The 13,816-nt window shown below is 38.1% G+C and overlaps 1 protein-coding gene across 2 annotated transcripts in view; it reads left to right on the top strand.

The window, feature by feature from the left end:
• Positions 1 to 13,816, top strand: part of CERS6 (ceramide synthase 6) — a 325,203-nt gene that overhangs the window by 252,457 nt on the left and 58,930 nt on the right. The gene's annotated exons all lie outside the window — the stretch shown is intronic.

Genomic DNA, 13,816 nt, shown 5'->3' with positions numbered 1-13,816 from the left:
CATCTTAACCATTTTAAGTGTACAATTCAGCAGTATTATACACATCTACATTGTTGTGCAACCAGTTTCCAGAACTCTTTTTGTCTTGCATAACTGAAACTCTGTACCCATGAGATAGTAATTCCTCATTGTCCCCTCCCCCCAGCTCCTGGCAACCACCATTCTACTCTCACTATGAATTTGACTACTCTAGGTGCTCATAGAAGTGGAATCATACTGTATTTGTCATTTTGTGACTGACTTATTTCACTTAGCATAACGCCCTCAGGATCATCCATGTTGTAGCATGCGTCAGAATTTCCTTTCTTTTTCATGCTGAAAAACATGTGTTTTATTTTCTTTTGAGGAGCATTTTTTTCCAGATTAGTTACAGAAAAAGCTAGTATATAAAAAAAAGGAAGTTTGAATATTTTCCCATTTTGTAGCTGGGCAAATTGATATACAGTGAGTTTATGTAAATTTTTCAAGGTTGTGCTATGTGGGAATGAATTAGAGCCCAAGTTTACCCAGCAAAGTTCTGTGATTCACTCTTAGATTAAACACACATGCAATTCTTGTATTATCTTGCCTTGCCATGCTCTTGAATTAGAAGTAGTGAGCCTTTTGCAGCTCTTTGCCATTTTATTGGTTTCTCTTTGCTTAATGAGAATTACGTGTGTCATCTAGAGTCAAAGAGATTAGTAAAATCAAGACTATAACTGTACTTGGCTCCCAGGAGCCAAGACATTGCTAGCGAGTCATTGTTGTACCAACGGTCACCAAACTTCTTCCATTTGCTTGAACTTTCTCAACATTCATTTAATGTGTGTTTTCAGTGAGTTAAGAGGACTCATAGAGTCTTCATTAAGTCAAATGACCATTTCTAATATCATAAGTAGTTGATTTTCAGTGGTTGAAGTGTATCATTTTGTATGGATTTAGTATACCTTGCATCAGTGTAGAAACCACCTATGTATAAAAAGGGCAATTTTACGAAGAGGTTCATGGAATTGATCTCAACCTTACACATGTTGCCAACGTTTAGCAGTTAAGTGTACATTTTTTCTTACTCAACACCAGTAGCTTGTCTTAGACATCTGGCACCTCTCCCTTCTTCAGCTGGCCAGAGTACTTTTGTATGTTCCTGGTGCAGTTGGTTTATTCTTCTTCTTGAACAAAATGGGAATTTAGCCACTGCCAGACCTGTGTATTACTCAGCACAGATTTTAATGAGGAAGGCCTCTTTTCTTTTCTTTCTTTCTTTCTTTCTTTCTTTCTTTCTTTCTTTCTTTCTTTCTTTCTTTCCTTCCTTCCTTCCTTCCTTCCTTCCTTCCTTCCTTCCTTCTCTTTCTTTCATATAATTTATTGTCAAATTGGCTTACATACAACACCCAGTCCTCATCCCAACAAGTGCCCTCCTCAGTGCCCATCACCCTCCCCCCACCTCTCTCAATGCCCGTCACCTCTCCCCCACCTCCCCCATCCACCCTCAGTTTGTTCTCTGTATTTAAAAGTCTCTTGTGGTTTGCCTCCCTCCTTCTCTGTTTGTGACTATTTTTTCCCCTTCCCTCCCCCCATGGACTTCTGGTAAGTTTCTCAAGATCCACATATGAGTGAAAACATATGATTATCTGCCCTTCTCTGACTGACTTATTTCACTCAGCATACCTTCCCGTTCTACCCACGTTGCTGCATATGGCGTAATTTCATTCTTTCTCATTGCTGAGGAGTATTCCATTGTATGTATAAACCACATCTTTATCCATTCATCAGTTGATGGACATTTAGGCTGTTTCCATAATTTGGCTATTGTTGAAAGCGCTGCTATAAACATTGGGGTACATGTGCCTCAATGCATCAGCACTCCTGTATCTCTTGGGTAAGTTCCTAGTACTGCTATTGCTGGGTCATAGGGTAGTTCTATTTTTAACTTTTTGAGGAAGGCCTTTTTCTCTGTTGCCTTCTCTTACTGGTGAATTGTAGCCCTTGCTCTTTTCCTTTGCGTGTTGTTGACTGTCACTGCGGGTCCTTGGTGGTTCCCTCTCCACTGCTCCACTACTCTGAGGATTTGCTGTTCCATCCATCAGCGAGGATTAATCGAATGTCCTGGTGACCAACTGCATTCCCTACCTTGTATGTTGCAACTATTTAACTAAACCCTCTAAAAACAGCCTTCTAATTATGAAATAGAGATGTTTGAAGACACTCATTGACAACACAGTATGGAAGGCTTTTCATAGGGTTATTGATAGAAAGGTTATAAAGAATGTTTTCTTTCATTTCCCTGTTAAATGACAATGAGCTTGAATGGCTGCTTCAAATAAGGACCCAGATTTATAAACATTGAATCCGAATGCATGCCTCAAACTGTTACAATAAGTAGCTGAAGTGAAGTTTAGAAATCATTTTGTGTGTGTGTGACTTAATGAGTTTCTGAGTCTTTCTAAAATGGCTTTTATGTTCATAAACTCTTTTTTCCAGAAGTATTCTAGTATTGCCAGCTTTTTTTCTTTCAGTTGCTGTTTCCAAATAGAATCTGGTGTTTAAAAACGAGAGGAGATCCTCTCATCCCTGTGGTGACAGAGCACATTGACACTGTCTTGATCATTTCCAGAGTTGGTACTTATTTGGTCAGTGATGAGAGTTATTATTATTAACCTTCCCAGAGGGAAGGGACAGCCCAGATGTAGTCATTTGGTATAACGGACTTGTAATTTAAATACCCTATTATGTGCCTCCAAGGTATTTTGAGGATTTTATCTTACTTACTTTTTTCTTCTTTCTTCCCTCCATTTGTCTGTCCTTCCCTCCCTTCCTCTTTTCCTTCCTTCTGCTGTAAGCACAAAATTGTTAAGGTATCTTATTAAAACAACAGGTGTATTCTCAGTATTCAACATTTTTTGAAACATCTTTTATGTCTCAAGGCTTAATTTTTATTAAAATTCTGTTTTTAGCACCTGTTCACAATGTGTATTTCTCCTGCACATCCAGAATTTCCAAGGGAAACGAATAAATGTGTTGGAGCTCAGAACAGATTGCCTGTGTCTAAGCCCTATGTCCCTTTTAACTAAACTGCTGTTTGGCTTGAAGGCCTGGGCCCTTAGCCAATAAACCCTACTTGTGTTCGGAGTCCTTTGTAGGAAATCATCCATGGCCAAGTTCCAGGGCCCAGCTGGTGAAATCAGCTTGTTGCTCTTTTGGTCTTTCACCTGAGAGAAAAACTACATCTTGTAAAAGATCCTAACAGAGAGAAGTGTGATGATTGAGTTTAGCAAGAAACTTCTTGATGGGCTTGTGTTTTCTGTCTGGTAACTTCTGTAGAGACTAACTGGTACCTGTTGCTACGAATGCTTTAGCTGCCTTTTAGGGGCTTGCCATGCTCCAGATTTTTCCTGCTTCAGTTAGTTTTAGAGTGAAGAAAATGCATCTCCTTTATAAGGAAGCAGGATGGCATGGAATTTAATGAAATAATATCCATGAAACTTGTGTAGTGTTTGATGAATAGAGCTTAGAACATCACCTAGCACATAATGATCAAAATTTGGCTGAATCAATATATAGTGCTAAAACCAGCCAACAAACAAAAACCTCCAAAACTAATGGTCACAAATTGTTGTATTTTTGGTCAATTAAAGTTAGCAAAAATAATTAGGAAGGGGAACTGACTTAAAGTTGCCAATTTTTTACTTTGTCTAGTAAGGAAATTTAAAGAACACCTGCTACTTACCACCCTCAATTCATAAAGGAAGTTTTAATATTTTAAAGGAGAAAGGACACCTTGTAATAAAGGACAGATCTTTAAATGTATCTTTATGAAAAAGTTATTATTTTTCTCATTTTCTTCTAGACTAGGGAATAGTTATGGGTATTTTGCCTTAGAAGTTAAAAGCATGGGCTCTGGAATCCATCTACCTTCTCAGCACCACTGATATGACCTTGACCAACTTACTGTGCCTTGCTTTCCTGATCCAAAGAATGGAGTTCATATAACCTAAGTCACAAGGGTATTATGTGCATAAAAAAGTAATACATGTTCTTTGAGCAGTGCCTGGCACATAGTAAATGCTCAATAAATGTTAGCTATTACTATAGTAATTAACTTGGTTCACCAAATATTGCCACCTCTCTACCCCCAGGCACTCGTTCCTTCTCAGCCATGCCCCCTCTTGTGGTTGGATGGGGCCAGGTGATTGGTAAGCTGTGAGCAAAACTGACTTGAGTCACTTTGGGACTGAGGTATTTTCTAGATCAGCAGTTCTCAAAGTATAGTCTGCGGACCCATGGAGATCCTTTCAGGAGGTCTGCAAGGTCAAAACTGTTTTCATCCTATACTAAGGTGTCATCTGCTCCTCTGACTGCGTTGAAATTGTACTCATAGTCCAGGAGTAATAGTGGCCAAAGTTGCAGGCAGTGGCCCCAAACTGTACTAGTAATTGGGTTCTTCACTGCCACATGCTTACAGGAAGAAAAGTTGCCAGTTTCAGTTAAGAATGTTCTTGATGAAGCACTGAAGAGTGTTAATTTTATTAAATCTCTCTTCTTGGGTACACACTTAAAAATGTCTTGTGTGATGAAGTAGGAAGTAGGCGTAAAGAACTTGTGCAGCTTAACAGTGTACAATAGTGTCCCCAGGAAGATCATGTGCATGTAGTGCTTTCTGTTGGAAGCTGAACTACCTGCTTTCTTCTCCCATAGATCTCATTTTTACTTGGAAGAATGACTAACCGACTGTGGTTATTCCAACTTACGTGTTTGGGAATCATTTTTTTGAAAACGCAAAAGTGACTTTGTCAAGTTGTTTCAAGAAAAAAAAATGACAATGTTTGTTGTCAATGATAAAACTGAAGTTCTCATGCAAAGGTAGATTTTTGGAAGACTTGTGTCTACCAGCGAGAGCTTGATAGCATCTCAATCCATAAAGACTTCTCTAATGAGATTGGTAGTGATATTAATAAAAGTGATTTTTTTTAAATATTAACTCAGGGAACCAGTATTTTCCAAATGACTAATGCATGAGCTGCAGTGGCATGCATGAGTAAAAGATTCATTCAAAGGTCAAGACAGACCAAAGGACTTCACTGTAAAAGAATATGAAAGGGGCATTGATATGGTTTTAGACTCGACATTGCACCTAACCTTTGAGAATATCCCACTTGCCAAATTTTGGTACAATATCAAAGAATATTCATAACTGTCTGAAAAGACTATTAAGATACTTGTCCCTTTCCAACCGTTAGGCACTTGTTATACTTCAACCAAAATAGCTTAGGACAACAGATTGAATGTTTATGCAGTTAAAGAGAATCCAACGCTCCTGTCTTATCTTAAGCCAGACGTCAAAGAGATTTGAAATAATGTAAAACACAGCCATTACATTACAAATAATGTAAAACACAGCTCCTCACTATTTTTTTTAGTTTTAGAAAATGTAGTTATTTTTCATAAAAATATTTGTTAATTAACATGTAATAGACTTTATTTAATAAATGTGTTTTACCTATGTTTTGTATTTCTCAGTTTTAACATCTAATGTGGATACTAATAGATATAACCCACATTAAGAAACACTTTTTGGTGTCCTCAATGATTTTTAAAAATACAAAAGTGGTCTGAGACAAGAACGTTTAAGAACTGCTGGTGGAGATTATTTTTAAGGATTTTGTAGAGATACGATTCCAAGGTAGTGCCTCAGCTTGTATTGATGTGTCCTTGTCCTTTGTTTGCAAAGCTCAGATCACAACAATGACACATGCCCATCCTGAGAGAGATGGAACGTGATGTGGTGTTCTCTCTGTGTCACCTGTGTGCTAGACACAGGCAGGCAGGCCACTTTATGGCTTCTTGCCCAGAGGTGCAGAGTTGCTCTTTTGTGTGTCCACTTGTGATTGGAGTAGGAATATCCTGCCTCCAGAGTTCTGAGGCAGATATTCCTGACTCTTAGGCCTTGGTTCTGTTGCTTTCTCAATACTATGTCTTCAGAATATAAGAAGGGTAGAAGAGGCAGCTCATTTTAATAAGCTACCACCTGTGAGCAGAACATTTCAACCCAGTGCTGTGTGTAGGCTGGTGGGAAAACAATGGAACAGTGTTGTCTGGAAGAGAAATGTGTCTTCTGGGGCAATTTTATCAGATTTTATTCAAAGGCTGCCTTAACAAGTGGCTTAATCTGGCAGTCAGACACCTAAGTGCCCTGCCAGGGGAGAGCTCTCAAGCGTCTTTAGATGTCACAGTCAGACTGCTGGGCCATAGACAGACCTGGGGCAGGGTGGCAGCACACGTCCTGCAGTCCACAGTGCAGGAGGGTGCCAGCCAGGAACCTCTTCTTCCAGTGCGGTGCAAAGAGTCTCAGCATTGCCCCATTGCAGAGACCCACATGCCATGACATAGTGCTGCTGGTCTAGGGCTCTGGGGCTTTAAGTCTGGGGTCTGTGGAGTCCCACCGTCTCGCAGGAGGTGACATCAGTACTTGAAAGGTTCCACTTTCGTTTGGCTGGTTCAGTCATTCAGTTTCCTCTGGGGAGTTTCTCTCAAGTCACCCCAGGAGTCTTGGAAACACACCCACTCTGGTTTATCATAGCTCTAACTCTCTCCCCAACTCCATTAATCCCCTCTGTTTCTGTCCCCATAAATACAAATGGATCCACTCTCACATCCTTCCTTCTGGCTTCCTAAGAAGGGACACCCTTTCCACTCATGGCTAACCCTGCACCTTTGCTCTTGGTCCCCCTTCTCTCCCTGCCTTCCAGATATGGACCGTGTTCCCCTTGTTAGTCTCTCATATATGTTTCCAGAAGTGTCCTCTCTTTACAGTGTCCTTCCTCACAGCCATCTTTTCTCACATGTTTGTTTCTGAGAAGCAGCCTGCTGCATAGTTAGGAGCCTGGGCTCTGGGGTCACACACAACTGAATTCAGATGTGGTCTCAAGCCCATTCTTACTGTGTGACTTTGGAATAATAGTATAACATCTCTGTGCCTCAGTTTCTTTCCAAAATTCAGTTCTAATAGTACTTGCTTTATGTGACTAAATGACAGCATCAGAACCTTTGGGGCTTGAAAATTAGTAGGCAGATTGGAAGGTAGATAGGACTTCACCTCGTAGTCGAAGTAGAGTGGGGCTTGGAGAAAAGAGAAACTACCAGCATTCCAACCAGAAAAAAAAAAACCCACATGGCTAGAGGCCTGCATGGGGCCCAGAAGAAGCATGACAGGTGAGTTCTGCAGGTAGAGTTCTGGCTGCTTGTGAAGAGGAGTGGGGAGCTCAGGCAGCTAAAGAACGAGGAGTTAGAGGACAAGAGATAAGGCTGATGAAAACAGTAAGAGTTCCTCTGAACCCCTTCTGACAACTTACAGCATCGTCTCAACTTGGATGATCTGAAGGAGACATGTTTCATCTTCATCTAAAGCACAAAATTGAGTCCTTGATTGCCTGTTGTCATTTTGGGCCTCAAGGGCTTTGGCAGTAAATATGAAGATGATGGCTTTTGAGTCCTGGGATGTTTCTGATTTTACTTGAGCACAGTCTGCCCCCTACTGATCATTCTGGATGTTTTCAACCTAAATGGGTTTACTTGATATCATTAAGTGCTGCCATTTGCTTTCATCCTCAAGGATATTGGGGGGAGGGGAGGGAGAGGAGAGGGGGAGAGAATAAAGTCTGTAAACCTGTGCACCACTTAAAACTGTTATATTTAAAGTGTCTCAGAAGTGACCCTTCTAGCATTAAAAACTAGTTAGTGTGACTGGGCCAAGTGTAATTTAAATGGAGCCCAGAACGCATATATTAAGGCCTCCAACTCCAGGCACTTGTAATTTGACACTACTGGTAGTGATGAAAATTTCTGAGGACCCAAAGTTCAATGAGAAAAATAAATGCATGTATAATTAAGAAAAATATCTACATCGTTTGAAAGCATAATGTATTTCAAGAGTGTGCTCTTGATGAAGAAAGGAAAGGAAAACATGAAGGAGGACTCCAGGGAGTTGCAAATTAAGTTCTGTGCTCTGACCAGGCACACTGGAAGGGAATTAGTGGCACTATCTTACTATTTTCTGTTGTGCAAATAAAATTTTATTGTATCCTTCTCCACAGTAATAAAATCAATTAAAGATTAAATATTAACTAAATAACACATAGGAGACAAGATTATGAGTTCTTGATCTTGAAATGGTACCGTAAATGTTACACAGGAGAAAGATTGGGTAGACACTGCTTATCCAGCGTTTCTTTACTTCATTTTGTATATATTCCCAGAAGCTATAAAGTAAAGGCACATCTAACAGTAGGGAAAGTAATATTGCCTCCAGACAGCTTTTGTTTTGAAAGCCGGTAAAGAAACTTCGTGATTTTCAAATATGAGAATTTTAATAGATACCTGCAAAACTTTTTTGATAGTTGATCTGAATTTTAAGAGTAATATTTTATGACTTCTTCAGAACAAGTAAAAATTAAATCTCTTGTACATTCTTTATCTGAGAAAGTTGGACCTAATACTATGCAATTGTCACATCTCAGATAACATGATTTAAGTATCCCATAATATGTTCTTAGATGCGGCTCTAAGACAGGGGTCATCAGACTTTTCTGTGAAGGGCCAGATAGTAAATATTTTAAACTTGCAGGCCACATAGTCTCTGTTGCAAGTATTCAACTCTGCCACATTAGGAAGAACTCTGCCATAGACAATGGCTAAACGAATGCGACAGTGTTCTCTTTATTTACAAAAGTAAATGGGGAGCCAGATTTGGCTTGGGGGCTATAGTGTGCCTTTCTCTGCTCTAAGGTAGAGTAACCTAGGTGTACATATTGACCAAATAGTGAGGATATGAGATTTGAGTATGGCTAATAGAGATATTTAAATCATATCAGTACATATTTTTTAAACATTTTGATAATAACAGTAGTAAATTCAGTCTTTAATCAGTTTCTTGGCATTTACTGTTTTTAGAATGATGTTTGTATATGACAGTTAACTTCCTCAAAGACCTGAGTCTGTATACATTTAGTACAAAGGTGGAAAAATCTAATCTATTGAAAAAAAAAAGTGTTGAAATAAACTTGATTTGGTGTAAATGAAGTTTTATTCATGGATTGAGTTTTAGAGAAGAGATAATTGAATAATTTCTGCTAGAACTACTCTACTTTATAATTGAACAAATATTTCTCAAATCAATCACACATTTTTATCCCTTCCCAAATTCTCCTGTGAATATTTACCCTAGCATGCCTAGGCTACCCATGAGAGTGAAAGTGAATTCACATTACAGTTTTTGAAGAGGCTTGTTATTTAAAATATCTCTCTTTAAATGGCACATTTAACCAGTTCTCTTTATAGTACACCAAAATTCAAGGCCAGTTAAAAATAAAATACCCAAATAAATCGAGGGAGATTGCAGATACCCAAAGGTTGACATTTAAATACATTGTGTGAACTTTTCACATCACGCATGGGTAAGAGAAAGGTATAATTGTTTTCAGATTGCCTAATATGGGGCAAATCAGAATCAACTCATTTCTGTTGATCACCATGAATATACTTTTATTTCCGTCATCATCTCAAGACCTAGACAGTTTCTTAGTCTCTTGTTTCTTTTTTTAAGAGTTTTTTTTTTTAATATACTCATGCTGTCCCTCAGGACTTTAGCTATAGCCAAAGATTGAGAACCTATGATATTTTTGTATTACCACAACAGAAAAAGTATTTACCTATGATTATTCTTGCTATATGTAAGTTTTCTCTGAAATTCTCCCCCACTGCCATCTGTATGTTTGTGCTGCAGCAGGACTGGAGCCTGACTGGCCACTCTGCCCTGCACGTTGCCAGGTTACCTGCCACAAGTCCACTTCCTGCCCAGCCGTGCTTCTCCCCAACTTGCTGACTTTCACCGTCAGGTTGCAAACTCCCAAGTGAAGAGATAGGAAGACAGTTTGTTATTGATCTCTATTAAAAATGACATGTTATTCTGTCAAAAGTCACACAAATTTCTATGTACCCTGAAGGTTCAAATTAAAAAAAAAAAAAACTGTTTAAAAGCCAAAACAAAACAAATAGACATGAGAGATTTCAACAATGGTTGCAGTTGCCATGCACCGAAATCAGTCTTAAATTATGATGTTGTCCTTCTGTTCCTTAGAGAATTTGAAAATCTGTTAAATGGGTAACCTGGTGCTAATTATCTGATTTCTATTCATTCTATTAAAGTTTATTATATTTGTTTATTTTATTTGTTAAATTCAGGATAGCTAATACATGTCATTTGCATCTGAGAGAAAAGAGTTTTCTTTGCCTTACACTTTAGAAATATTTCATATTCTTCACTATTCATGCACATCTAAATCAGCTATCACTTAAAATCTTGGCCTCCTTGGGGCGCCTGGGTGGCTCAGCTGGTTGAGCGTCTGACTTCGGCTCAGGTCATGATCTCACGGTCTGTGGGTTCGAGCCCCGCATCAGGCTCTGTGCTGACAGCTCAGAGCCTGGAGCCCGTTTCAGATTCTGTGTCTCCCTCTCTCTCTGCCCCTCCCCTGTTCATGCTCTGTCTTTCTCTGTCTCAAAAATAAATAAACGTTAAAAAAAAAATCTTGGCCTCCTTATTCCTTTTTTCAGAAGGTTCACCAGTGTTTTGCTTTATTTGTTGCAAAGATTATTCCCAAAAGAAACTACAAGGAATTATTAATACTTTATCCAGGAAATGGGAATTTAAGGAACAAGCTTCTTGTTGTTTGTGGGGTTTTTTTCCTAATGAGAAATGAGTTAATTTTGCTTTCATAAAAACTTGCATATCAAGATGAATTTCTGGTGCCTCCTGGAGACAGAGCATTATTTGCAAGACTCTGTGCATCCTGATCATTGGCAAGGGAGTTCCATCGTATAGAACATCAGACTTAGTTTTAATGAGAAGGGTGATCCCTCTGGCCTTTCGTCACTAATATTTATTTTGTATAAATTCCTCTTGGAGAACTGAATTAAGGATGCCATTTCTCATTCTAACGGTTGGAGATGGAGCCCAAGTAGCTGGAATTTCTGTTGTGGAAGCAACACAGATCAGACTAAGAGGCTGTTCTAGGTTCTCCAAATGCCATTCAGTATGTAATAAGGAAAAAAACACCATTGTCTTACCAGTTTCTGCTATTAAAATGGATGGGTCTTCCTTGAATTCTTTCATTATAGATTCATTCTAATTGACTCTGAGTCAAGACCACATCCGATTTTCATTTCTTTCTCTGATAATTAACAGGGAACAGCCACTGGAATGAGGGCTGAGGTCAGGGTCTGTATTAGGCAGGAAACATGGAAGGAGCCCTTGATCTTGGCTGTGAAGATATCCAGAAACAATATGGCAGAACAGCAGGAGGTTGGGAACACCAGTGAAGCAGTCTGTTTTGAATCAGGTCTTTGGAATCAGCCCTTAGTCTGAGGGCCAAGAAGAAATCACAGTCTTTCTACCTAATTGCTGCTACCAAGAATGCAGGAAAACATTCTCAACCGAAAATAGTAAGATTCCTGCAGCTATGCCTGTGTGTACACACCAGTCATTTTCAGCAATAACAAACATGAGGATGAGGTTTCCTACCCTGCATTGATAATGTCCAAGTTGACAATTTATGTATAAAACTGTTATTTGGACCAGATTCAATACCTGTAAAAAGAAAGATATCAAGGTAAGGAGATGTAACACATAAAATAATGATTTGCATGGCTTTTATTTGAAGGTATTTTGTATAATGCTTTCTGAAGCAGGAATGTAAAAGACAATTAACTCATTATTCATGCTTTTTTCATATTCATACAGATATGACTGTATAATGAAAATTGGTCTTTTGCCATGGGCATAACTCTGAGTCTCTCAGTAATAAGTATTTTCCAGGACCAGGGGATTTATATGCTGAAATCATTTTCACAAAGCAAACTTTGCCTCAAAAACAAGGCTCTTGTTTTTAGGGGATGCTTGCTATATTGCCAAGAGCTTTGTGTTGTTTACCAACAGTTATATCAGATTCAAATTAGGAAATTTAATTATAAAATGGTCCTAATCATCCATAAGTGTTTTAATTAGCTTATATTTATTCATTTTTAAACTAAATAGAGAAAACTTCTGTTTTCTTTCAGTAAATCCAGAGCAGTCATTCAGGGCTGAACAATAACAAATGTGGAAAATGTTCTGGTTAGGCGCTCAGCTGGTTAGACTTTAAATCTGTGTATTGAGCTTGGGCAAATATAAACCCACTCAACTATTGGATTAAGTGCTATATGTTTTCATGTAATTATGTTTGAGAAAGTTTAAAATATCAGTTGATAGGTTAGTTACACTTGATGCATTGTTTCAAAGTAGTTACTGTCTGGTAGAACACTATACTCCAGGTAATGGAACCTAATACATTTTTGATAACAGCCTGGAGAGAAAAGATTTCATCTTCCAGTGGAAAACATTATCAGAACAATTTTCATTGTAAGCCTAAGGCATTTGGGTATTGTCCAACTTTAATGATTTAGGAAAATCCTAGATCCCACAAGAACATCAGAAAATCAGAAGTAGGTAAAACTAGTAAGTTGAGTCTGTATATAATCTCACTCATGAAACTCATTAAGTAACATGATCATTATTTCTCTCTGCCAGTGAGCTGAGAACTAAATGGGGAATGTGGTTCTGAAGGAAGGAGCATAGTGGTAGGTCAAGAGTGTGCAAGATTTGGTTCTGTGGTTCTGCTGTGGGCAGTTAGGATTGACTAATGCAAGACGGATAATTTTTCCAACAGTGGTATCCACAGTCAATGTAATATGGTTAATCTGGAGACTAGGTTAACTGAAAGTAAGAGAAATAGTTGCAATTCCTTTTTAAAATGATCTGAGCTTATTTAGGACATGAAAACATTGTTTATCCTGGTAATAAATCAATATGTATGGTTATCAATAACCATATATAGTGGCACTTGCCAAGGCAGAAAAGTAACCTTTGGATATAGTCACCAGAGTATATACAGAACAGTTTAAACACTGTGAGTTTAACACACACACACACACACACACACACACACACATATATTTAACTTTTCATCATTGCCATTTAAAGCTTGATTTTATAAAACATAAAAAAATATTTTTAAGTGTTCTGCATCACAGGAATTTAAATAGTATAAATATCCATAGCTTTGTAGGTTCACGTTATATATATTAAAATCAAATAATTGAATTTGTTTTCAATATAGGAACTACACAATGAAATAAATGGCACAGGACCTAATAGCAATATTTCATTACTTATGGATTAATATTAGTTACTTTCAAGATCTAAACAAAGGCCATTGTTTAAATGTTTTAAAACCATTTAAAAGTCACCACAGTTGACCTTTCAAATATGAAACTATATGACATCAATAGCTGCTGAATAAAGCAGTGTATATATGCACATACTTGCTCTCTCTCTTTCTCAGTTTCATAATATGCCTTTCATTTTTGGCTAATTTATTTGTCACTACATGAATAGTGTATTTTTCCAAGGCTTCAAGTAGATAACCATTAGGGCCAATCTTGGCATTTAAAATCCCAGAGAAGTTCAAGTATACTTTGGGAGAGAGAGATTTATAAACAAGAGTAAAAATATTAGTAAATGAGAGACTGTATTTCCAAGCAACAGAAATCCCACATCACAGCAAACCATGTCCAGATGGTTAGAAGATAAATCTATGTCAGAGAGAGATGATCTTTTCATATGGGCCAACAAGCAGCTCCATTGAAGTTGACCACAATAAGGATGGCCAAATTACCATTACTATTGCCATTTTTGTTCCTAATGACTGTGGACCAGTAATGGTTAAGATTTAGAGCTTGATTTTGTAGG

Source organism: Panthera pardus, unplaced genomic scaffold, assembly GCF_024362965.1.
Source record: "Panthera pardus isolate Hobbes unplaced genomic scaffold, ASM2436296v1 HiC_scaffold_10, whole genome shotgun sequence".
Classification (NCBI taxonomy): Eukaryota; Metazoa; Chordata; class Mammalia; order Carnivora; family Felidae; genus Panthera; species Panthera pardus.
Note: the sequence above shows the minus strand (reverse complement) of the source record. Positions and strands in the feature narration are given on the sequence as shown.